This window comes from Podarcis liolepis (genome assembly GCF_965112155.1).
Source record: "Podarcis liolepis genome assembly, chromosome: 15".
NCBI lineage: Eukaryota > Metazoa > Chordata > Lepidosauria > Squamata > Lacertidae > Podarcis > Podarcis liolepis.
The window spans coordinates 20300966-20325021 of NC_139566.1; the positions used below are offsets into that span (position 1 = coordinate 20300966).

Sequence of the window (24056 nt, forward strand, 5' to 3'; positions counted from 1 at the left end):
CCCCCCACCCCCGCATTTAGGAAAAATGACTAAGGTTTCCTGAAACACCTTCCAGATGAACAGATTCATCACGTCATGCACCGCCATTCATCAGAAGCATCAGATGAAATGAACTCTATCCCACAAAAGCTTATTTTGCCATATAAAATGTTTGCTTGTCTTCAAGGTACTACGGGATTCTCAGTTGCTTTTGCTGCAGCAAATAAACACAGCTAGTCTTCTGGAAGCCTTTTAGAATGTGCCCAGTTTTTTTAAAAAAAGTTGTAAAATCAGCTTTTGGCGAAGAGAGTGAGTGAGTGAGTGAGTGAGTGAGAAAGAGAAAATAGAGCTTGCAGTGATGCGGAAAATGTTTAAATCCTGCTCACAGCAGCCACAGCCAGCATGCAAAGGGATTTTTGTGGCGCTGCTACAAGCCCCCAAAGTTAGCATATTCTCAGACGGACACACACAAACAAACACAGAATACTCAGTGAAACTTTTAAAGGAAAATTCTCAAAATGCAACATAATCTCTGTGTGTACGTTCACAAATCCAAACATGCTTCAATTTTATCTGCATTTGCTACTTTACAAAATGCTTCATTGCATTGCCAGTAATTATTTAAGCCAGGGTGGAGAATCTCTGGTCCAGGGGCCAAATATATCCCTCCAGACCACTCTACTTAGCCCACAGTGGCCCTCCCCGGGCCAAATCCCCTCCTCAGTCACATCCCTCTCTCTCCAGGCTGCTCCCTTAATCAGCTATTAACCACCCCCTGGACCAATCCAACCAGTCTGCTACTACTAATTTCATCAGCCATGATGTGCAGGAATCAAGAGGGCACGATGTCAGCCTCACTGCCAAAAACATTCTGCTCACATCCTCCAGCTGCAGCAACTGAAACTGATCCCATAATAAATTCTTTGATGGTGCACCAGCGACCTCCAATGGACCAAGGCCAATTGTGGCATCCAATTCAGAATGAATAAAAGTGATGTCGCCTTCAAAATGGCAAGCAAATCTCACACACAAGACTGCTTTCCTTGTCCGAACCAGCTAGTTTACTACTCTAAACAGCTCTGCTGGGCAATTCCCCAAGAATGCAGTTGACCCCATGTAGCAGGACCGACTGTGTGTTCATACCTGTTCGGTCAGACTGACTGCGCTCTAGCCAACGCCCAGTCCAATTCATTGCCTGGAGTTCCTCAGAAAACCAAGCAGCATCCTGGACTCCATGTGGCTGGAGCGAGTCCTTCTGTGCAGTCCTGTCTGTCTGTCCCCAGGCCACACACCCAACCAGTCTTGCTCTGCACCATCTTCAAGTGTTTTTGCCTGGCTGGAATATGTCCTTGAATAGCCACGGGCAATGTATCAATACATTGCCTGAAACCAGATTAGAGTTAAAATCACGGGACTAATTTCAGAAATTTCCCATCAGGCAATGTATTGGCAATCCCCGGCCCCACTTGCTGCCAGCATCGCACAGTTCAATAAGGCAGCCCAACGCTTGCCCACTCCCTCCGTGGCCCAGCTGCCAGCCTCGGAAGTGGGGGTGGCTTGCCTGCCTGCCCGCCAGAGCCTTAGTTTCCTTCTCTGGCCGCACAAACACTAGCAGGCTGCTTCCTTCCTCCGTTCCTCCTCACACCGAGCAGAAGAATGGCTCCAGGTAGCCGCCGCTTGCGCAGCCACAGATCATCAGGGCAAGCTGCGGCTGGTGGTTCTGGGGAGGATGGCAGCTCTGCGGTGTCATGCCATGTGGCACATCGACTGATGCGCTCTGCCTGGGGCAGCACAACCCACCCAGTCTCAACAGGAAGAGGCAGAAGCTGCACATTGTGGCGCTAATTGTCTCCGTGGCCAGCAACTGCCTTCTTCCTTCCCAACATCGTAATATACCACCATATTGTGAAGTTTCGCTGGCAATGCATTACGATGCTGAAAAGCAGGTATTGCCCAACCCTGCCCTTGAACTCTATTAACACCCCTTGCTCGTTTGGAGCTCGACTGCTGTACGGATGTAAAAATCTACATTTGTCACTCTGCCCCCACTCACCACGGGCTCACGGACTCCGGAAGGTTGCCCAGCCTTAAGGGAATGCAGAGCTCAGGCTGAAAATGGCTCCTCACCTCTGCCTTGGAGGAACCTCTCCTAAACCTCACCACCTTCCCCAGCTCTGCTTTGCATCTGTGGCTCTCATCCGCTCCCTTCAGACAGGCCTCGTTTGTCACGACTCCTCTGCTGAAACAGACAGCTTTTCTATTTACACTTTCACAGGGTGGCGGGGGGTGGGGGGACAGGACACCGTGGCCATCTGGCCTCCTGTCTGTCTGGTCTTCTTCAAAATGATGGATTGTGACGCTGCATCCCAAGTCCACCCAGAAATTCTCCAGCAGAAGGACTTTTGCTTTGCTTCTATTCAAGCTCACTAACCTGCTCAGATTTTGGCAGGGAATTTAAGATTTATCCGCGGGGCCATTTCAGCACTCTTTGTTAAATGAATATTATCAGTTCACAGAAGTTGAGTTCGGTCACTCTCGTCTTGCAAATTGTTACCATGAAATGGAAGGGCTTCATTACAAATCTTGTACAGGCAACCCCCACCGCACACAGGTTTACGCATGTTCAATATGTGCGCAACAGTGAATACACGCATCGCGCCGAACCGGGAAGTGACCCAAAAATGTCACAAGAAGGAGTGGAAGGGGGTGGGGTAGGGGGCAGAACAGAGTGTTTGCAAAGCTCTTCCAAGGGTGTTTCAAATATACACCTTTTCCTTTAGTGGAACAAATCCCAAGAAAGGTTCTCTTATGATAACCTCTGGCTCAGATATCTCAGTATCTGATGGCTTGATTACATCCATATAACTTACAATCAAAGTCATTTGTTCTGTTTTGCTAACAGTGAAGAATAATTTTATACCAATCTGCATAAAACTGTTCCCCTCTGAGATGGCTGCTTAGCTGACCTAAGGATAGCACTGGCCCTGGCTGCAGTGGATTCCTGGACTGAGCAGGGTATTGGGCTTGGTGACCTCCCAGGTCCCTTTCAACTCTTAGGATTCTTCCGCCAGGTTTTTTTTACAGATAGATAGCCCTTCTATGGAGGTGCAGTTACTGCGGGGAGGGTGGGGAAGAGAAGCTTCAACAGCCGATTTTCTCTGCAACTCTTATAAATTCAGTCAGGACAGCTTGAGACTTGTAATCTCAGGGTTGTGGGTTCGAGTCCCACATTGGGCAAAATGTCCCTGCATTGCAGGGGATTGGACTATATGACCTTTGTGGTCCCTTCTACGATCCTCTGTCATAGTAACTCAAGCAAAGTGGAGGAACAGCAACGGCAGAGGCCAGCACCATGTGCACAGCAGATGGGGGAGCCTTTGGTCTTCCTGATGTGGCTGAACTACAACTCCCATGATCCCTGGCCATTGGGGATGCTTGCTGGGGCTGTTGGGAACTGTAATATGGGAACGTCTGGAGAGTCAAATGTGCCCCACTCTTAAGGTAAAATGGTCAGGAGCCACTTATGTACCTGGGCAGCTGACATAATTTGTTCCCAGGGACCGTTCCCACTAAATCAGGGGTGGGGAATCTTTTATTTACTGGGGGTTGCATTCCCCAGTAAATAAAAGAAATCACAAACTGGGGGGGGGGTGCATACCAGCAGAGGGCGTGGCCAGATGCCAACGTGGGTGGAGCCACAGGTGGAACTCTTACCTTTGAATCGTAGGCTACATTCCAACCATGGAAAGTCAGAGGTATCTACACACAATTAGACAAACACAAACCATCTTCCTTCCAAAGAAGCAAGAGACATTGTCACAAAAGCACTAGCGGAAGATGTGGCCTGGGAGAGTCTTGAGAGACCTGTAGGGTGGCATTAGGCCACCTGGGCTTGAAATTCCCCACTCCTGCCTTATAGTTACCGGTTTGTTTGTTTTTTCATTTATGGAAGGACAAGGTGTGAATTTAACAAAATATACCCGGTATCAAGTCTTTGGGCTATTGTTCTGCTTGCCAAGACGCAGCCGTGGGATGGTGCCCACAAGTCTGCAGCCCTGCACTAAGGAGATGTATCCATCAACGGCAGCTGTTTCCCCTAGGACAGGTAGAACCCATTAAGGCTGGCACCAGGAGCAAGTGAGCGGATCTCAGGTTGTGGTGTGTGAGTTGGCAGGTGGCCTTCAGCACCAAACACCGCTCACCCTGGGAGAAAATTACTTCTCTTCTCTGTGCTAAGTGGTTTTCCAAGGAGAGAAAAATCTAAAAGCAGTCCATCAGTTTCCCAAAGGACCAACAAGAAAGCATCGCACACGTTTATGCAGACTGCATTCCTTACCTCCCAAAAAAGAATGAACCAAACAACTGAAGTTTTGTTTTCTTTAACAGCACCTCTGAAGCTGTGGCATTTGCTCTCCAGCTCAGGGACAGGCAACCAGTATCCCCTCACCGGCCAATTCTTGCCCACAAAGCAGATATTAAAGGGACTAGTGTATTTTTTAATCCAAGGTGTGACCACAATCTTGCAGTTTTATTTGCAAGCAAAGGACCAAGTTTTCCAGTACAGTACAACTTTTTGATTCCTGAAATTCATTCCGATTGTGCAGATAAAATATCATGGATAGAATTCCAAAGGATGTGTTGTTAGTGTGTGAAAACAGGCAAGACCCAAAGACCCCAGGCATGTACCTCCAGATGGTGGAGACGTTAGACGCCATCCTGGTACCTGGGCATCTTCACTTGGTTGCAAGAGGCCGATAGCCAGGTGCAAAATGCACCTGGCGAATTTTGAAAGCTGCTGCAGAACACTGTGGTGGTTAGATACTCTAACCACTTCACCACATTTTCCGACACCTTAGGAATAATAGAAGCTGCCTTGCCCAGAGCCAGATGACTGGTCCACCAAGCTCAGCACTGTCTACACCATGGGGAGGGAGGGAAACCTTGGGGCTGGGAGGCAAATGCGGACCTCAAAGCTTTTCTATCTGGCCCTCGGGATGCTCCCTCCTCAGCCATACTTCTTTCACTCACAGAATATCTACAAGCATTCCAAGGCTCTACAGGTTAAACTCTCAAGTGGTCCTGTTTTGCACCTTCCTTGAGTGTTTTGACCTGGCTGGGATGCACCCTTGGCCTCTGATAAGGCTTCTTGCTTGTCTGAATGGAGGACAGAGGGGCGTACAATTCAAAGTGCTGGTTTTGACCTATAAAGCCTTAAATGGCTCAGAACTGCAATACCTCAAGGACCGCCACTTTCCATATGAACCTACCCGGATCCTGGGATCATCTTCTGAGGCCCTTCTTTGTGTGCCCCCTCCTCTAGAGGTTCAGAGGGTGGCAACATGAGAACTGACCTTCTCTGCAGTGGCTCCTCCTCAGGGAAGTTCACCTGGCGCCTCCCTTATACACCTTTAGACGCCAGGCAAAAAGTTCCTCTGTCATCAGGCCTTTGGTTGATCCGAATTACCTCCTATGCCCTTTCGAAATGTGGTTTTTTTGGGGGGGAGGGGCTATTGGGTTGTTGTTTTTATTTTTGTTAGGTATTTTGTGGTCTTATAACTTGATTTTGTGGTTTTATATCTTGATTTATAAGGCGGTATATAAATTCAAATAATAATAACAATAAGTGTGTGTAGAAACTAGCCAAGGAAAAAATAGCACTTCCTCTATCCCCTCCCACCACTGGCATGTGAGCCCCAGAAAGCTGTCCAGAAGGGAATGTAGTCTACACTGCCTGGCAATGCAGATTTAGAATGGACTACTTCCCACTCTTGCCAAGAGATGGCAGGAATTGAACCAGGGAACTTCTGCGTGCCAAGCAAGGCGTCTACCACCATGCTTTGGCCCTTCCACTTCTTGCAAAAACCCTCTCCCCCGCCAACAAAAAACCCCCACCTGGAGCCAGCACTGTTCATCTGACTCTACACTGACTGGTAGGGATTGAACCCCTCTGAATGCAAAGCAGCTCCTCCCATGAGCTTCAGGACGGAAGGGGGGAAATCTTGAACTAACAGGACAAATCCATGCATAACATGTACAGTGGTACCTCGGGTTACAAACACTTCAGGTTACAAAGTAGTTGCTCCGGGTTGCAAACTTTGCCCCAGGATGAGAACAGAAATTGCGCAGCAGCAGCGGGAGCTCCCAGTAGTGAAAGCGCGCCTCAGGATAAGAACGGTTTCGGGTTAAGAACGGATCTCTGGAATGAATTAAGTTTGTAACCCGAGGTACCACTGTACTCTAGCATTGTGCTATGACCCTGCCCAGCCACACACACAGGAATGATGAGTGAGCCATTCTCACTCCTGGCCTGCCCCACCCTGCAGGGCTGTTGTAATAACTCTTTAATAAAAGGAAAGCATTGTTTCGTATCCACCTCATCCAAGTTTAAGGCACAGCTGCCAGACCCCACTTACACAGAAAGTCAGCCTGGTTCTGCCAATCTGTATGCCACGCTGTCCGAGTATTCAGCTCCCCCTGGCTGGGTGTCTGTTCGAGAGCTTGTTCTTTATACAAGGACCTGTAACACACAAACACAGAGAGGAGAAATGTGTAGCCTCTTTACTTGATTATTAACCCGCACCATTCTCAAGGCCCGGAGGTAGGCAACAACGCACTTTAAACACATTATGTACAATGCCCAAATTCGTTTGCTTCACAAGAGTTGTTGCCTGAGAGTCCCTTCCTTCACTCGCTGAACGGTGGATGTCACAGAACATCCACAAACATTGTAAGTTTTCATGGGGAAGATGTCAGCAAAAGAATGTTAACAAACAGCATTGCTTCTGTGTGGCCAAGTGAAAGGATTTGTTTTGGGGGCAGGAAAAGAGAAGTCAGGTCTGTCTACTCAGAAGTAAGTCCTGCTGAGTTCAATAGAACTTACTCCCATGTAAGTGTGTATAGGACTGCAGCCTTAGAGCTTAAGAGAATGGAGGTCAGGAAAGCAAGGAGATAATGTTGCTGTGTAAGAAAGTAAATTTCATATTGGAGTACTGTGTCCAGTTCTTGTTAGCACATCTGAAGGAGGACCACCACAAACAAGAGTGTGTCCAGAGGATGATGACATGTATGGCAAGTAGTCTGAAAATATGGCCCTAATAGTTAAAATGTATTGGTACGTTTAGCCTGGGGAAGAGAAGATTAGGCCTGGGGTAGGCGATAGATGTCATCAGATATCTGAAGGGCTGTCACACAAATGGTGGAGCAAACAGGGCCCTTCCTGCTCTAAAATTCACCCGTCCTGAACTGATCCAACCAAATATTTAGCTGCAGATTTGCAGAATATATTGATTATAAACAGAGACAAATAGGCTGTGTAGACACTGTGAGCTTAAACACAGCTAGGTTCCTTTTCTCAGTTTGGATCTAATCTCATTTGGGGTGGAAATGCATCAAACTGCAAGTATTCCATTAAAAAACAGCAGGATAAATATAGATTGTCACTAACACCCTGGGTCCGCTGCTTCCCAAACCAGCAGTGGAAGCACACTGGGAGCAGAGAAAACAAAGAGTCTGTGCACACATACCAGGAAGGCAGCCGTTATATACCGGTACACAAGAGGCATGTAAGAGGAAGAGAGCCATTAAAATATTACAAGTAGATTAAGCAGCATCATATCTTGCATTGTATGAGGAGTAGCTTCCTCCCTGCAGCTGGGCAGGGCCCACAGGCGATGGTAAGCAAGGCTGCAAGCAAGACTTAACAGGGCAGGGTACCTTTTTACATAAATGATGGGAGGAGGGCTCAGGTACACTTCCAGTTGTCCCATGCCTAGAAAGCACAGTCAGAACGATTTTCTGCTTTCTAGGCAAGGGTCTGAGCAGTTTTTCCCTTTGACCTGCTGTTCCCCCCCCAAAAAAACCCGCTCTTTCGTGATAAATTGGAACAAACAGCAGTCCATGGAAAACCCAGCATTAAACTGCGGGTTTCCCCGGGAGAAAGTGGCTGGACAAATGGAAGTTTGAGTGAGCCCAGAGTGTGATCTGGGTTCAGCTGTTCTGGGAAGCTGCTTCTGGGAAGCAATCACAAGACAAATAGATTCCCCTGATTCTGCTTTCGCTGTCTGAAGTATCACAGATAATCCGGCAGTGCCAATAACTGATGCTGTTGTTGCTGCAGCTCAGAGGGAGAGAGCATCCCAATGGGAAATTGCAGGTGGTCTCTCCACAGAGAGGTGGCGGGACATGGCTTGATATCAGAGAAACCAACACGGCACAGTACGGTTGTACACGGCTGGCTCTGCCACGACAAATTTGATTCTGTTTGGTATCTTCTGCATTTAAAATGCCAACAGATCTTTACCCTCACCCCAAACCCTGACTCAAATCTGCTTTGGCAAAGCTCAGCAATAGACCTGGGATAACTCGGTTGGTAAAGCACGAGACTCTTAATCTCAATCTTAATCTCCCAAAGAACAATAAAATGTAGATAGGAATAAAATACCCAGAGGGCAGGGCAGGGCAGAGGGCATGGATTTATCAGATCTTTTTATTTGAGTCCCAAGATCTACCAACCACTCTTCCTTCCTTCTTATAGCTACTACAAACTGCAGACCAGGGTTTCCATCAGCCCCATAATTTTTTCATTCTCCTGCTGCCTCTTCCAGGTTTGGTTTCATTGCTCAACCAAACAACTTGAAGATGAGTTCCAATTAATCAAAACCTTGCATACATCCTTTGCAACTGCCTAATGAAATAACCATGTTGCCTAAAAAACAAAACACCCATTGCCACCCCAACAGAGCCAGCGCCTTCCTTCCCCAGAAATATCTGACAATTGGAAGGTTTGGCTGCAAAGGATACACTGGGGCTGCCAGTCAGCAAACCAACAAGCAGTGTCCACCCCTCCGGAAAATGGAGATCTGGGTCACAGCCCCGATGACTCAGACTCCCTGCGGCAGTTGTGGTGCCAAATCCGGGTCAAGCAGCCAAACCAGGTCACTTGGCTTGCCCTGCCTTCTTATCTTCTGGGGGCTCATGTGCCCGCCACCTCTGCTCCAGGCAGGAAAGAAATCAACACAGAACAGACGGCAGATGCAGCCTTTTGGAAAAGTGACAGGCGGCAAATGTACAGCTGAGGCCCGAAACTGCCGCCAGGGAGTCCGGAGGAAAGTTTTAAGCTGCGATGAAAATGCAGCCTTTGCACAAAGACCTGGTACGAAAACGCAGACGTGCCCACAAGTATTTACAAAACCATTTGCTATCTTCCCATTTTGCATGTAGACAGAACCCTGCCCTGTTGCAGAGAACATTTACTGAATTCATTGCAATACTAGAATTTGGGGACATCCCATGAAGCTAAATAGCGAAAGATTCGGAACAGACAACAGAAGGTACTGCATTTTTGGTCTATAAGACTCACTTTTTCCCTCCTAAAAAGTAAGGGGAAATATGTGTGCATCTTATGGAGTGAATGCAGGCTGCGCAGCTATCCCAGAAGTGCAGCAATCCCTCTTGTTGTTCTGGCTTCTGAGATTCAAAATTTTTTTTTTCTAGTTTTCCTCCTCCAAGTACTAGGTGCGCCTTATGGTCTGGTGCGTCTTATAGAGTGAAAAATACGGTAGTTCTTCACACACAGAGTTTAAACTGCAGCATTCCCTCCCCTAAGACACAGTGACGGTCAAAACTATCCTGCAAAAACAGGATGATGTTTAGGGTTCAAGGGTGCCTAAAAGTAAGCTCTTTGTCTGCAAGATGACCCCAGGTTCTATCCCTGCTATCTCCAGGTAGGGCAGAGGAAGAAACCACCTGGGGTTGTGGCCAACTAAGTTCAACTCAGAGTAGACCCACTGAAATCAATAGGCCTAAATTAGTCAAATAGAATTATCATTGGCTACAGCCCTTCGCCTCAAGCTCTAGGGAGATGCTGGGCAAGAAAGACCAATGAGCTGACTTATTAGAAATCTTAAAACAGTGCAGCTGATAACCCAGACTCAAATACGCCACATTTTAAAAATCCATTTGTTCCAAGGCCTCAACCAGGGTCCAAGTCCCTGGAGTCTTGTTATCAGTAGCTAGGCTAAATCCTGGAGTGTGAATAACATCTTAGGAACTGTGTTGATGAAGGGCAGTTTAAAAATATTTTTTAAAAAAAATAAATAAATAAGACAGCTACCTCTGAGCATGTGCAGAATTCCTTTCCTCCACCCCCTTCAACCCCAAGCAGTCCCTTCCTTCAGCACACATTTTTTAGTTCAGGAGCAGCCTGCTTCTGACAACACGCTTAGGCAGGCTTTTCAGTTTAAGGATTAAGTCCACGATCCATTACCTAAACACACATGCACAAATCTGATTTCCTCCTTCCCACTTCACATGTTCCAGCTAATTCACAAAGTAGATTTTTTAAATAAATAAATAAATGCTTTTTATTTTATTTATTTTTTAAAAGCGCACCGGCACATTTTTAGCATGTTCACAATGAGATTTTATCGCAAGGGCTTTAAAAAAGGAGGCGAGGACTTCCCTTTTCCAAACTGTTCCCGCCCTCTGGACTCTGACTGCAGGTCCAGTTTGACTGCTCCCCATCCACCCTGCAAAAAAAAGAAACCTTCAGAGGGCAAGAGAGAAAGCTAGCCAACAGTCAAAGCATCCAATTTTGCATTTTACACTGAGGATTTGGGGAGGAAAATTCAGAGTGGGAGAAGCGGAGACAGGAAATCAGCAAATGTGTTCAAAAGTTTAAATACCATTTTCTTTGCTTATGTTGCCCGATCAACAATTACTCTTTCCGGAATCACCACAAAGCAAGTGGCTTGTGATGCCTTCCCTGGATTTCAGGTTTAGCTAGCTGCCTTATTGGGAGGGGGGAGGAAAACATTAATGTAACCTTCCACACCTCTGGCAATAAGAAATGAGATTTCCCGATACCAGCAGCTCTTGTGCCCTGGCTATCAGAAGCATCCCAACACCAAACCTAGGAGCATCAGAGTGGCTAATCCGCAGATTACGTGGGCCAATTGACTAGTTTATTCTTAGCTTTGGACTGCCAAAGGGAGCTTATACTCTTAAAGACTCCAGCTATGGACCTGTACACTGCCTGTGTTTTTTCAACAGCAATAAAAAGGACTCCTCCCCACCCCCACCCAACAACAATGAGGACTAGAATCCTTTTGTTTGTTAAAACAAATAATAAAAAATAGGGATTTTGATTTAACAGGCAGCCAGATTCTATACAGAATGGAAAACCTGAATTTAGGGCTCGCAATGCACACCTTGCTTTTAAAATGTGCCGGGTTCCTCTCACAGCAACTCCTCCCCCCCTCCAAAGTAGGGTTTTTTAGTTTTTTTTCTGGGGGCAGGCTCCTGAGTGCCAGCCCAGAGCTTCTTTTTCAAGGTCTGGAACACAGCAGGGGAGAGAGTCTCCTGAACATGTGCAGAGTGTCCACCATCAACACTTAGTGAGCATTTTAGGGGGAGTAAAGTTACCAGGCCAAAGCGTACGGCTTTCAAAGGAAGGCTTAAGTTCCAGCACTCCTTTTTGCAGAAACTGTGCACTAATTGAAACCTCATTTGATATTTTGCATAAAAGCTACAAGCAGCACATATGTCGCCACCCCAGCAGAGCGGGATTTATTAGCTGTGTCCAAACAAATACGAGGATTTCTGCCAATATTCTTCATTGTTGCTCCCCCCCCCCCCATCACCCTGAAAAACCCTTCTCCTTGCACTGCTAATACCATGAAGATTTAATCCAGACACTGATTGGATTGAGAGCCAACAGCAGAAGGGGCCTAAACGGGCACATGAGCCAAGAAAGCAGGACATGTTCGCACCGCAAGTGTGAACTCTGCAATCGTTTGCGCTCCCCACTCCAGCAACCTCCAAAAACAAACCCAATTTGAACGGTGCTGCTGGCGTACATAAAATGAAATCCTTCCCCACAATGTCATATATACAACCTTTAATGCAAAAGAGAACACCAAATCAAAGTGTAAACCCTTGTCAGGAGTGTCCAGCTCTCCACTGCCAAAAAATTCCTGAATATCATCCCCCAAAAGAGGGGAAATAGCACTCAGCCTCAGAACACCTGGAAAGGCAAAGATTCAAAACCTCACTTGAGGTAAGGGGAAATGGTTAACAGCCTATTTTGTGCCACGAGGACACAACACCACAAATCTAGGCCTGAAGGAATACTAAGATGGGCTCGTCATGGCACGTGTCAGCCCATATTCCCAAAGACGACATGGCGCAAATGTCTGAACGACTGTGGCAGTTCAAAAAAAGATTTTAGGGAAGAATGGCTGGCTATAGATACAAGGGGCGTTCATTAAAGATTCCCCGTGACGTACTTCCCCATGGACTGAGACAAATGAAACTGGGCACACTTATTAGTCCATCTCTACATAGCTACTAGCAAGAGTCAAACCCTTCTCCCATCGCTTTATGCAGCTGTGGAGACTTCGTCTGCAGAAGTCGGCAGGTTGCCTCAGAAGCCACAACTTGACCTCAGAAATCAGCATTTCATTGTCTGGAAAAAGCTTGCCCTTCAAAAATAACTTCATGGTTGGAAAGAGGTGGAAGTCCAGTGGTGTGAGGTCAAGAGAGTAAGGAAGGTGAGGAAGGATTTCATAGTCACAGGATCGTGCTTCCATCAGCGCAATGTGCGAGTTGTGAATCAAGGCATTATCCTGAGGGAGGCAGACACCTTTGGTCAGCATACCACGCCTCTCGATTTTGATGGCCTTCCACAATTTCTACAGCAGTGAAGCGTAGTATAGCCCAGTAATTGTGGTACCCTTTGCCAGGAAATCCATCACCACTACTCCACGCTGGTCCCAAAAGACCGTGAGTATGACCTTGCCCGCTGACGGTTGGACACGTGCCTTCTTTGGAGGTGGCGAGGCAGAGTGCTTCCATTGTTTGGACTGGGATTTAGTCTCTGGGTCATAAAGATGGATCCATGTTTCATCCTGAGTAATTAGTCTGGCGAAGAAGTCATCATGGTTTTCGTGACACATGGCCAAAAGAGCCTGTGAGCATGTGACTTGTTCCTGCTTCTGGAAAGGCGTCAGCAGCGAGGAACCCACCGTGCAGACACCTTTCCCATGTGCAAATGGTCATGGGTGATTTTTTCTACAGAGCCCACTCAGATCTTGACATCTGCAGCTAGTTGGCGAATGGTTACATGGCGATCCTCCAAAATGGTGGCCTCCACTTGCCAGATGGTGTCATTCATCAATGACCAACTGTGGTTGCCCAGGAATGGGAGCCATTCCACCGAAGTCTGACCGCACTTGAACTGACGATGCCAGTGCTTGACTACGTCATACGATGGGGCATCTTCCCCATAAGTCCCTTTCATCTCACTGAACGACTCCCGTGGTGTGCGCCCTTTCAAATACAGGAACCTGATGACCGCTCTGCTTCAACTGGTTCCATTATCAGACGCTACTCCACATTAGCACCAGTAACAGAGAAACTGTTAGGAGTTCAGAGCTACAAATTACCATGTTACCTATGGAGAGATGCATCATTATACATGTGCAATTTCATTCTCCTACAATAACCGGAAGTGGGTCAGGAGAAATCTTTAATGAGCAACCCTCCTGAAGGTCAATATTAAGGACCTTTCTTAAAAGATCAGTTGGGGGGGGGGTATTTAAACTGCAGGAGTGACCCTTAATCTTGGCCTAAAGCAAAAACTGTCATTGCAGGACTGGAAAAAGCAAGCCCAGAAATCCAATACCAGGCAATGGACAACTGGGAGAATCACAGCTGGTGAAATAATCCGAGGGCGAGAGAGTTGCCCAAATCTGCAGGAAGCCAGGACCTCCTCCCCATTTTTATAACTTGGGCTAATGAGACTTTCACTGAGCTTCAGCTGGAAAGCAAGGATATTGATCACATTCCTCAGGCAAAAGGCCATTATATTTCCATTTCATTACTTCCAAGTAAAAGAAGATTTAACACAGTTCTTCACCTTACATGGGAAAACCAAATGAAAAATAAATTTAAAAAGTCTCTTTCAGGACTTGAGTAATGAAACCCTACAAAAAAGGCTTGAGTTCAAAAAATATATACTGTACTGAAAAACTATGAAACGTGGATATTCAACACCATTTGTTTTTCCTTTTTAAACCGGCAGTAATCAAAGAAGGAACCATGCCAACTGCTACTACTCATGATGAGGGATCTAGAAAAACGCTTACAGCCCTGAATCTGGGCCAGGATGAAGAGGCAGAACTGGAAATAATGACCAGAATGATCCAGAGAAAGCACAGAACCATCTATACAGCTGGCAGAAGAAACCAAAGAAAAACAAGAAAGAAAAACGGAGAAACAGCAAAAACAATGGCAACCTGAGGAAGCCATTCTGTCTGAAACCCAAGCTGAAAGGAAGTGTTTTTATGTCTTCCTCTGAACAGGAGAGCTTAAGTACTTTCTCTTGGTCAGTAAGATGTAATGCAAAAATTATGAATTAATGGTAAAGCGTCCCTGTATGTTTACAAGGGACGGAAGAATTGTGGGTACTTCTGTTCTGTCATTGCTGCTGCCATTGCCCTTATGTTCTTCATTGCAGTAGCGTGCATGCAGCAGAACCTTGCTAAATTTTGGTTAAAAGTACATCTGTGTCATACTTGCTTTCATGGGGTTCTCGTCAACCTAGGAAGGCAGCCCATCCAGGAGAAGGAGAACTCTGATCCAACCTCCACTGCCTTGTGAGAAAAGCTTCGGGAGTAAATCCTGAGGAAAAATCCATACCCTCTTCCAGCAACAGTGCATTGCAATTGCTACAAAAGGCAGGAAAAAATATTTTGGGGTCCCACAAGACTCTCAGTGATTTTGAAGCAGTCCATGGGGGGGGGGAATTTGGGAACCACTAATTGAGATTACTATTCCCCCCCACACACACACATTATCATAACATCATAACTCATACAGTCTAGCTGATCCAAAAGTCTAGCTGATGCAACTGTTATAAACCAGTAAACTCTCCAGGTCCTTTGGACCATGCTTCTGTTTTCACTACCGTACATATAATGGACTCTCCTCTAAAAACCAGAACACGGAAACTAAACCTGAATCCACTACTTAACACATAGTCGATAAATTGAAGGAAGATTTTATTCTTTCTTAATCAATGACGCTGGAGGCCTTTCTGAATGAAGTCTTAGTGGAGGACTCAGTGAGTGTGGTAAGAGGCCATACAGTACAGTATTTGAATTTAATTTCTGAATGAAGTCTTAGTGGAGGACTCAGTGAATGTAGTAAGAGAGGCCATATTATAATTTAATTTCTGAATGAAGTCTTAATGGAGGACTAAGTGAATGTGGTAAGAGAGGCCATATTAGAATTAAATATGCACATCTTAAAAGGTCAAGAGAGGCATGAAAATTTAGTCTCCAAACAGAAATAAAGAAACCTGAAGACACCCACAAACAATCAGGCAACAACAATAAAAAATATGCAGGACATTATTACAAAAGAACAGAATTGACAGGTTTAGAAATTAGGAAGATAGCATATGCAAGGCAATATACTAACCAAAAATTCTATGAGCACACTGATAAAAATTCTTGCTTTTCAACAAGTTCATAAGGACACGATGGAGAGCAACAATACTGAACAGAGACAGTGGGAGAAAAATTGCAAGCATTCCTTTCAGATTAGATGTTCAATCAGATATTCAGATCAGAACAGCAGATATTATGCAAACGAACAAGTATTTAAATGAAGCGAAACTAAATGCTCCAGAAAGGAATCAACGAAAGAAATGAAATAGAACCAATATTGGATGGAGATACTATGAAAGCCTTAACAAAATTAAAGCTTTATAATCCAGTTCTACAAATCCAGGTTTTATAATCCGGTTCTATAAAACATTTAAAGAGCAACTGAGGCCTAGACTAAAAATATTATTCAGTTCTATACTGCAAGGAGACCCAATCCTTACTGCATGGAAGAAACCTGGGAAATTTCCTATCCAAGAAGACTCATAGCTCTCATAAACCAAGATGCTAAAATCTTTAGCAATATTTTAGCAGGTAGATTAGCATTATTAACACCTTTGATAATAGATAAAGACCGAATATGCCTTATTAGACACAAATACATAGCTGACCCAATTATATGGCTGATATAGTTCATAATACCAAAAGAATGAAGAACCAATCTCTATTGCTTCATCGGATTCCACCAAGGTGTTTGACAAGTTGAGCTGGGATTTCTTGTACACCTTGTTGGGGAAAATGCATTAATGGTCTGAAAACACGTCTAGGCCAAGCTAAGGTTAGGTTAAATGGATGGGACACACCTTGGTTCCGGGGGGGGGGGCATGAAACAGGGCTGCCCCCTTTTCACCACTGCTTTTCTTTCTCGCCATGGTAAAAAGGTAAAGGTAAAGGACCCCGACAGTTAAGTCCAGTCGCAGAAGACTCTGGGGTTGTGGCACTCATCTCGCTTTACTGGCCGAGGGAGCCAGCGTTTGTCCACAAACAATTTTTCTGGGTCATGTGGTCAGCATGACTAAGCTGCTTCTGGCAAAACCAGAGAAGCGCATGGAAACGCCTTTTACCTTCCTGCCGGAGTGGTACCTATTTATCTACTTTGACGTGCTTTCGAACTGCTAGGTTGGCAGGAGCTGGGACCGAGCAACGGGAGCTCACCCCGTCGCGGGGATTTGAACCACCAACCTTCTGATCGGCAAGCCCTAGGCTCTGTGGTTTAGACCACAGCGCCATGGTGCCAATAGCTAATACAAAAAGATAAAATGGCTCAGTACAGGAAGTAAAGTCTGCTGCACCGGCACATAAAACAAACCTCTTTGTGGACAATGTAGCCTTGCTGGTCAATCCCAGGACCTATTTTCCAGGGACAGTCCCAGATTTACAGAAGCCGTCCTGGTTTCTCATTTGATCCTGGAACGTCCTGCTTTTCCCTAGGACGTCCCTATTTTCATCAGATAAACGCTGAAGGGTATGGAATTCTAAAACCTCTTTACCAACCGCTCTTGAGGAAATTACAGAGTGTTGGGAATGGAAATCAATGATTATTATTTTTAAAAGGAAAATGATGTACATCAGTCTCTCCCCCTCATAACAATTACATTTTATAGCATCAATCTAAAGTCAAGCTTTGTCCTAAATAAATAGAGTACCTCAGGAACACTTGAGAGTATCGAATTTAACATGGTGGCACGATGCAGCACAATAACTTCGGCCCACTATAAATGTTAACACTTGTTACAACTCACCTGGATTTCCCTGGAACGAGACGCTTTTAATTTAAAAAATGTGCAGCAGCACTTCTATTCCTGACACACCACCCAATTGTTCCCCCAAATATACTGAACACTTGCTAATTTACAAATCTGAACCAAAAATCTCGCACCAGCCATTTCACCAATTCTTATTCCCTTTTGTCACTGTCCCATTTGTTTTAGAACAAAATATTTGTAACTTAAATTAGGGAATAACCGTTTAAAGGCTGGAAACAGAAAGGACTAGGAACAGTCAGGAATTTATATAAAGATATGGCACCTCTCTCACAAGTATGCAACTAAAAGGAAAGTTGGGAAACGCAGACTGTACAATTTTATGCCCAATTCTACAATTTTATCTGAAGCCACCAGGGTGAACCAGAGTGAATCCTAAATACTGTTCTCAGGAACTGCTATCAAACATACATAAGCTCCTATGTGATTCAATGACAAGTGGCCTTAGCTCCTTAAAATCAATATGGCAAAGAGACCTGGATTGCAACACAGAAATGTACGACTGGCAAAAAAAAATAAGAGGAAATGGCTATTCAACTCAGTGTCAGCAAACACAGGAGAACATAGTATTAATTTTTTAACACAGATAGCATTATGGGCTGTTTGAGAGGCTGCCTACAAATGGGGTCCTACAATCCTAGCTAATGGAGTCATAAGAAAGGTTCGATTTTTTTAGGAAGCTAATTATGAGCAAGTCTCATTACAGACCAGGAAGTACCTTGTGATCCCAAAACTGCATTGTTAAACTTGTTTCTTGATTATTTAAAAGAACTCATGTTTAAAGACTTATTACTCCTCTTCGTGACAGCTAGCCAGGCAAATTCTAGCTCAGCTTTAGGAAACAGCAAATTTAACACTGGAGGCTTGGCTGGGGAAAGGTATGAACATTGCTCTCGTGGAAAAACTGTCAAAGCAGCTTAACACCCTTAAAAAAAATGCAAATGTCGAAAGATTGTTTTGAGGAAACATGGTATATGTTTATTTCATACATTAGGAAAGTTGACACAATGACAAAACCACCAGCAACTCACGGTACTCTCTGGAGCAAGATGCTAAAATGAGAACAACAATATTCAACGATCACAACCGGTCATGATCCAATACACACTTATATGGATCTTGTATAACATGGAATCACTTGGAGGGAAAGGTGGAATTGGAGAAATGACCTTGTGTTCATTTATACTTTTATAATTATTATGAAAACGGCAAAAAAGCTGACTATGAAAAAGTGTTCCCATGCTCAAATAGAGAGAGTGGTTGTGGATACAGACATGGTCTTGCTTATTCTCAAGCTCAACAGCTGTGCATCTCCCAACCATTTTCTTCCTTCTAAGATGATGCCAGGAGCAACTCCAGGATTTTTTTGGAGGGGGGGGCGGAGGGAGAGGGAGAGAGAGACAGGACGCTTGTGTTAGACCCCCTGCCACAAAGGTGTCCCCCTGTTCCTGAGGTTTGCAGGGACTCTGGGACTTACTCTGCTTCCTTTTTCCTCTCTACCCACTATGCCATGGAACACTTCAACTCTAGATCATAAGAGGGTGAGGATGAAGATGGCTTTCTAAAGCCACTCAGTGCCAGAGTGTTTTCTAGGCCCAGAACAGGCATCAGTGATGGGACACCCAGATGGGACATCTTTTGCCCAAAATGCTATATGGGCAGCCTTTGCCAACAGCTGTGCTGGCTGGGATTGATGGCAGCTGTAGTCGAAAACATCAGGAGGGTACCAGTAGCGAAGGCTGTTATATGGGATGCCCCACAGACAGAGAAACCCCCTAACCATGGGGCTAACTGAGGCGGCCACCTCAGATGGTGTGCTTGAGGGTGGTGGCCGCAAAGAGTGTCACAATGGGAGACAAGCAGACCTGTTTTTCTCAAATATAATTTTTACTGAGTTTCAGCACACGCACAGAATATATACAGAATAAAACAATACCGCATTCAGAACTCAAAAACATCTGTCCCCCTTCCTTCCCAGCATCCTCTCTCTCTCCCTCCTCTCACTTCCCCAGAGAGTTTAATGCCATCAGCACAGTCTAAGCAGATTCACAATACTTGGTTGCAGCACAGACTCAGGAAAGAAATCTAGTGCAATATACCTAAAAGAGCCAAGTAGATTTGTATTGGGTTGGAGGAATTGGTCTATTGCTGCCTTGAGTATTCACATATTAAATCAAGCAATGAAGTTCTGACGTTGGGTGCACTTTGTGGGGAAGAGGTTCTCTCAAGCAATTCTCATTCACATGACCCACAATGCACAGAACAAGTCCATGCACTGAGGAAGGGTGACGCGTGCAGCTGCACATACTAAGATCTGCATGCACATAACAAGTGCTTCTTTCTCCATCACTCTGTCTCTGTCTGTCTGTCTGTCTGTCTCTCTCTCTCTCTCTCTCTCTCTCTCACACACACACACACACACACACACACTTGAGATCCTGGAAATGCAAAGTCACCAAGAGATCAGTAGATTCACATTAGGCTCAGCAATCAGCTCAGCATCGCTGGGCATCTGCTGAGGTCCACAGCCCAGCAAGGGTCTCGCTGTTGACTTTTGCTGCTGCTGCTCCTCCTCCTCACAGCACCCTGGAGAACCACTGCCAACCAATGAGAACAATGCTGAACTAGAAGGATCAAGTTGTCTAACTTGGTAGAAGGCATCTTCCTATGTCGCAGTTTAAATCAGCCCTTTATTTAGAATCATGAGGACTGGAAACTTTCCTTTCGGCAGCTGAGGACTTGCTCTGCATACAAACTGTCCCAGACCCAATCCTTGGCATATCCTGCGTGAAACCCTGGAGAGATGCTGCTGGTGTTATAAGAAAACAGGAAGCTGCTTTATACCAATTCAGACTGTTGACCCATCTATATTGTCTAAACGAGCTGGTTTTGATCTTCTTCAAGGTTTTAGACAGGAAGGCTTTCCCAGTCCTCCTTGCAGATACCAAGGATTGAACCAGGGACCAATGCTTTTTTTTTCCCAGCCAGAGCGCACCAGAGCGCAGTTCCGGCACCTCTCAGGTGGGTGCCATTGCCAGCCAGCACTCCCTTTACACGCTTGCCTTTACCTACTTCTGAGAAGCCCAAAACAAACATTTCAAGCCAAAACAGAAGTTGGCCAGCATGTGCAAATCTGTATTTTTTATTAGATCTACATTGGCTCCCAATATGTTTCTGACCACAATTCAAAGTGTTGGTGCTGACTGTTAAAGCCCTAAAGGGCCTCGGTCCAGTATACCTGAAGGAGCGTCTCCACCCCCATCGTTCAGCCCGGACACTGAGGTCCAGCGCCAAGGGCCTTCTGGCAGTTCCCTCATTGCAAGAAGTGAGGTTACAGGGAAGCAGACAGAGGGCCTTCTCGGTAGTGGCGCCTGCCCTGTGGAACGCCCTCCCTGCAGATGTGAAGGAAATAAGCAGCTATCTTCTCTTTAAAAGACATCTGAAGGCAGCCCTGTTTAGGGAAGTTTTTAATATTTAATGCTGTATTGTTTTTAACACTCGATTGGAAGCTGCCCAGAGTGGCTAGGGAAACTCAGCCGGATGGGCAGGGTATGTATGTATGTATGTATGTATGTATGTATGTATAAATAAATAAATAAATAAAATCATCATCATCAATGGCTCCACCCAGCTCCTAGCTACTCCTAGGTACAACTGCTGAAGCTACAGGGCAGGTCCAATTTGTACCATTTTTTTGCTCTATAAGACTCACTTTTTCCCTCCTAAAAAGTAAGGGGAAATGCGTGTGCGTCTTATGGAGCGAATGCAGGCTGCGCAGCTATCACAGAAGCCAGAACAGCAAGAGGGATCGCTGGTTTCACTGAGTAGCGATCCCTCTTGCTGTTCTGGCTTCTGAGATTCAGAATATTTTTTTTCTTGTTTTCCTCCTCCAAAAACTAGGTGCGCCTTATGGTCTGGTGCGTCTTATAGAGCGAAAAATACGGTATTTCCTTTTCTTCAATCAGTCTCCCGTGTAGCAGTGGCCAGCTTCAAACTTTCCAGCCAGGCCTTTCCTGTTGCACGTGTGCGTGTTTGTGCGAGGGCCCTTCTGAGCTGCCCGCCTGAATCTAAGAGAATGAGGGAGGCGTGGGCGCATTTATTTTACCTGCACCAGAACCAGGGATGACCACCACCCCCAAACAGCTAGTGAGGCAGCTTGCTGTAGATTTTAGCACCTCTACGGGCAGTGAATGCAGCTGTTGTCAAACTGGCATCTGTTTGGGGCTGCTCCGAATTGCCCAGCAAGTCACTGTAAGAATTTAATGGTGGATTCCAGCCTCTATTTTTCTTGGAAAAAAGCACTGCCAGGGACCTTCTGCATTCAATGCAGGTGCTCAACCCCTGAGGCACGACTCTCCTAAGCTAGATGGACCAATGATCGGACTCAGGTAAGGCATCTTCCTGTTCCCCAGGAGACCCCTAAGATCTAGGGCAGGCACAGATTTGAAAGGTAAAGGACCCCTGGACAGTTAAGTCCAGTCAAAGGCGAGTATGGGGTTGCGGCACTCATCTCGCTTTCAAGCCGAGAGAGCCGGCGTTTTACCACAGACAGCTTTCTGGGTCATGTGGCCAGCAGGACTAAACTGCTTCTGGCCCAACGGAACACCGTGACGAAAACCAGAGTGCACAGAAACGCAATTACCTTCCCACCACAGTGGTACCTATTTATGTACTTGCACTGGCGTGCTTTTGAACTGCTAGGTTGTCAGGAGCTGGGACCAGGTGCGGGATAGCTGCTCGGGTGCCCGGAGCAAAGCATGTGCCCTGCAGCTGGGGGCAGAGCGAGCCACTCACAGGGGCGGAGCGAACCGCCCATGGCGGACATTCAATGTGCTGCCCACCCACGATTCCCAACCCTCCCCCCAAGCTGTCAAAACAAAGGGGGGAAGGGGGGAAATGCTGCTGGCAAAGCAGCACAGCTCCCCCCATACCCCAACGGCTTGGGATAGGCTTAGGAGTCACAAGCGGATGGCGCACCGAATGTCACCCCCCTCAGTGAGGGCACCCAGGGCAGTCTGCCCCCCTCTTCCTACACCCCTGGCTGGGACAGGGCAACGGGAGCTCGCTCTGCCGTGGGGATTCAAACCACTGACCTTCCGATCGGCAAGCCCCAAAGGCTCAGTGGTTTCGACCACAGCGTCACCCGCGTTTGTATACTCAAACACACAGAGGATGGCATTCCACGCCAGTCCTCCTCAGAGTAGACCCACTGAAGTTACTGGACAGGACTCATTTCAATGGGCAGGGCTCTGCTGAACACAACCCGTAGCATCCTGGACGGAGGGTATATAAGAGTGCATGTCCTCAGACTTACATGTGGGGCACCAATCCACATCTACACACAGAGAGACCAGTAACTGTAGAGGTACAGATCTAAAAGAGCCACAGGTAAAAATCCAGACTTCCAAGAAGACACATAAACATCCTCACCCTCTCGGAGATGAGGAGAAAGAGTTAAAAGCCCTATTCGCAGAGGTATCAGCTCCTACAGGTGGCTAAGTGGTTTTGCCACTGCAACCCTGATCCATTTGCCAATGGGAACAATCCTTTCCCTTCCCCTACATTCAAGGGGGGTGGGGGGTGGAGGAGAAAGCTTCCTTATGCCTGTATTACAAGCCACCCTTTCTCCCCTCCCCCTGCCAGGCCAGGCCAGCTGGCTACAAGCAGTGGGGAAGGGGGGCGGGTGCCGAATGGGTTGATTTAAACAGAGCAGGCAAGCGGAGAGTTGGGCGTTTTGCAAAGGGCAAGGGACTAAGACAATAGCAAGCGTCCCAAGGTACCCCCAAGGGGTGTCCACCACAGAGAGCCAGCTGGAGCGAGACAAAGCTGGGATGGCAGAAAGCCCTCCGAAGACACACAAAGAGGAAAGGAGCCAGCAGGACAGGATTTCTCTCCTCTCAGCCCCCTCACCTCAATTTCATTGCTGGGGGCATCCAGTCATGGATAGGGCTTTTGGAGATGCACTGTAATAACACATGCCAAGCTGGCGGCAACTACCGTATTTTTCGCTCTATAAGACGCAGCAGACCACAAGACGCACCTAGTTTTTGGAGAAGGAAAACAAGAAAAAAATATTCTGAATCTCAGAAGCCAGAACAGCAAGAGGGATCGCTGCGCTGTTCTGGCTTCTGGGATAGCTGTGCAGCCTGCATTCGCTCCATAAGACGCACACACATTTCCCCTTACTTTTTAGGAGGGAAAAAGTGAGTCTTATAGAGCAAAAAATACGGTACCAAGATCCCTGCCACAGCCATAATGGAAGGCTTAGGACAAGGCATGTCTACATTAACAATCTCACTCAGCGACACATACACAAACCCTCCAACCTCCAAAGCTTTACCCAGCAAGCAGGACAGGTAAAGGTAAAGGGACCCCTGACCATTAAGTCCAGTCGCAGACGACTCTGGGGTTGCGGTGCTCATCTCGCTTTATTGGCCGAAGGAGCCGGGTACAGCTTCCGGGTCATGTGGCCAGCATGACTAAGCCGCTTCTGGCAAACCAGAGCAGCGCACGGAAACGCTGTTTACCTTCCCGCTGGAGCGGTACCTATTTATCTACTTGCACTGGCGTGCTTTCGAACTGACAGGTGGGCAGGAGCTGGGACCGAGCAACAGGAGCTCACCCCGTCGCAGGGATTCAAACCGCCGATCTTCTGATCAGCAAGCCGTAGGCTCTGTGGTTTAACACAAATAAATGTGACCAAGCAACTTTGTGAACGGATGAGCTGGACCTCATAGTGGAACCTTGATGCCCGTGGCTGCCCCAATTTGTCTGTTTACCTAATGCAATGGCTCTCCTAATCTGTGCTAGCATATGCCATGCAATTGGACCCATATGAAAAGGTCACATTTATCAAACGGCTGCAAAT

The 24056-nt window shown here is 46.4% G+C and overlaps 1 protein-coding gene across 1 annotated transcript in view; it reads right to left on the minus strand.

The window, feature by feature from the left end:
* Positions 1-24056, minus strand: part of SPTBN2 (spectrin beta, non-erythrocytic 2) — a 95841-nt gene that overhangs the window by 61463 nt on the left and 10322 nt on the right. The window contains exon 2 of the mRNA XM_083478396.1: positions 6393-6496. The gene's annotated coding sequence lies outside the window, so the exon portion shown is untranslated. The remainder of the gene's footprint in view (positions 1-6392; positions 6497-24056) is intronic.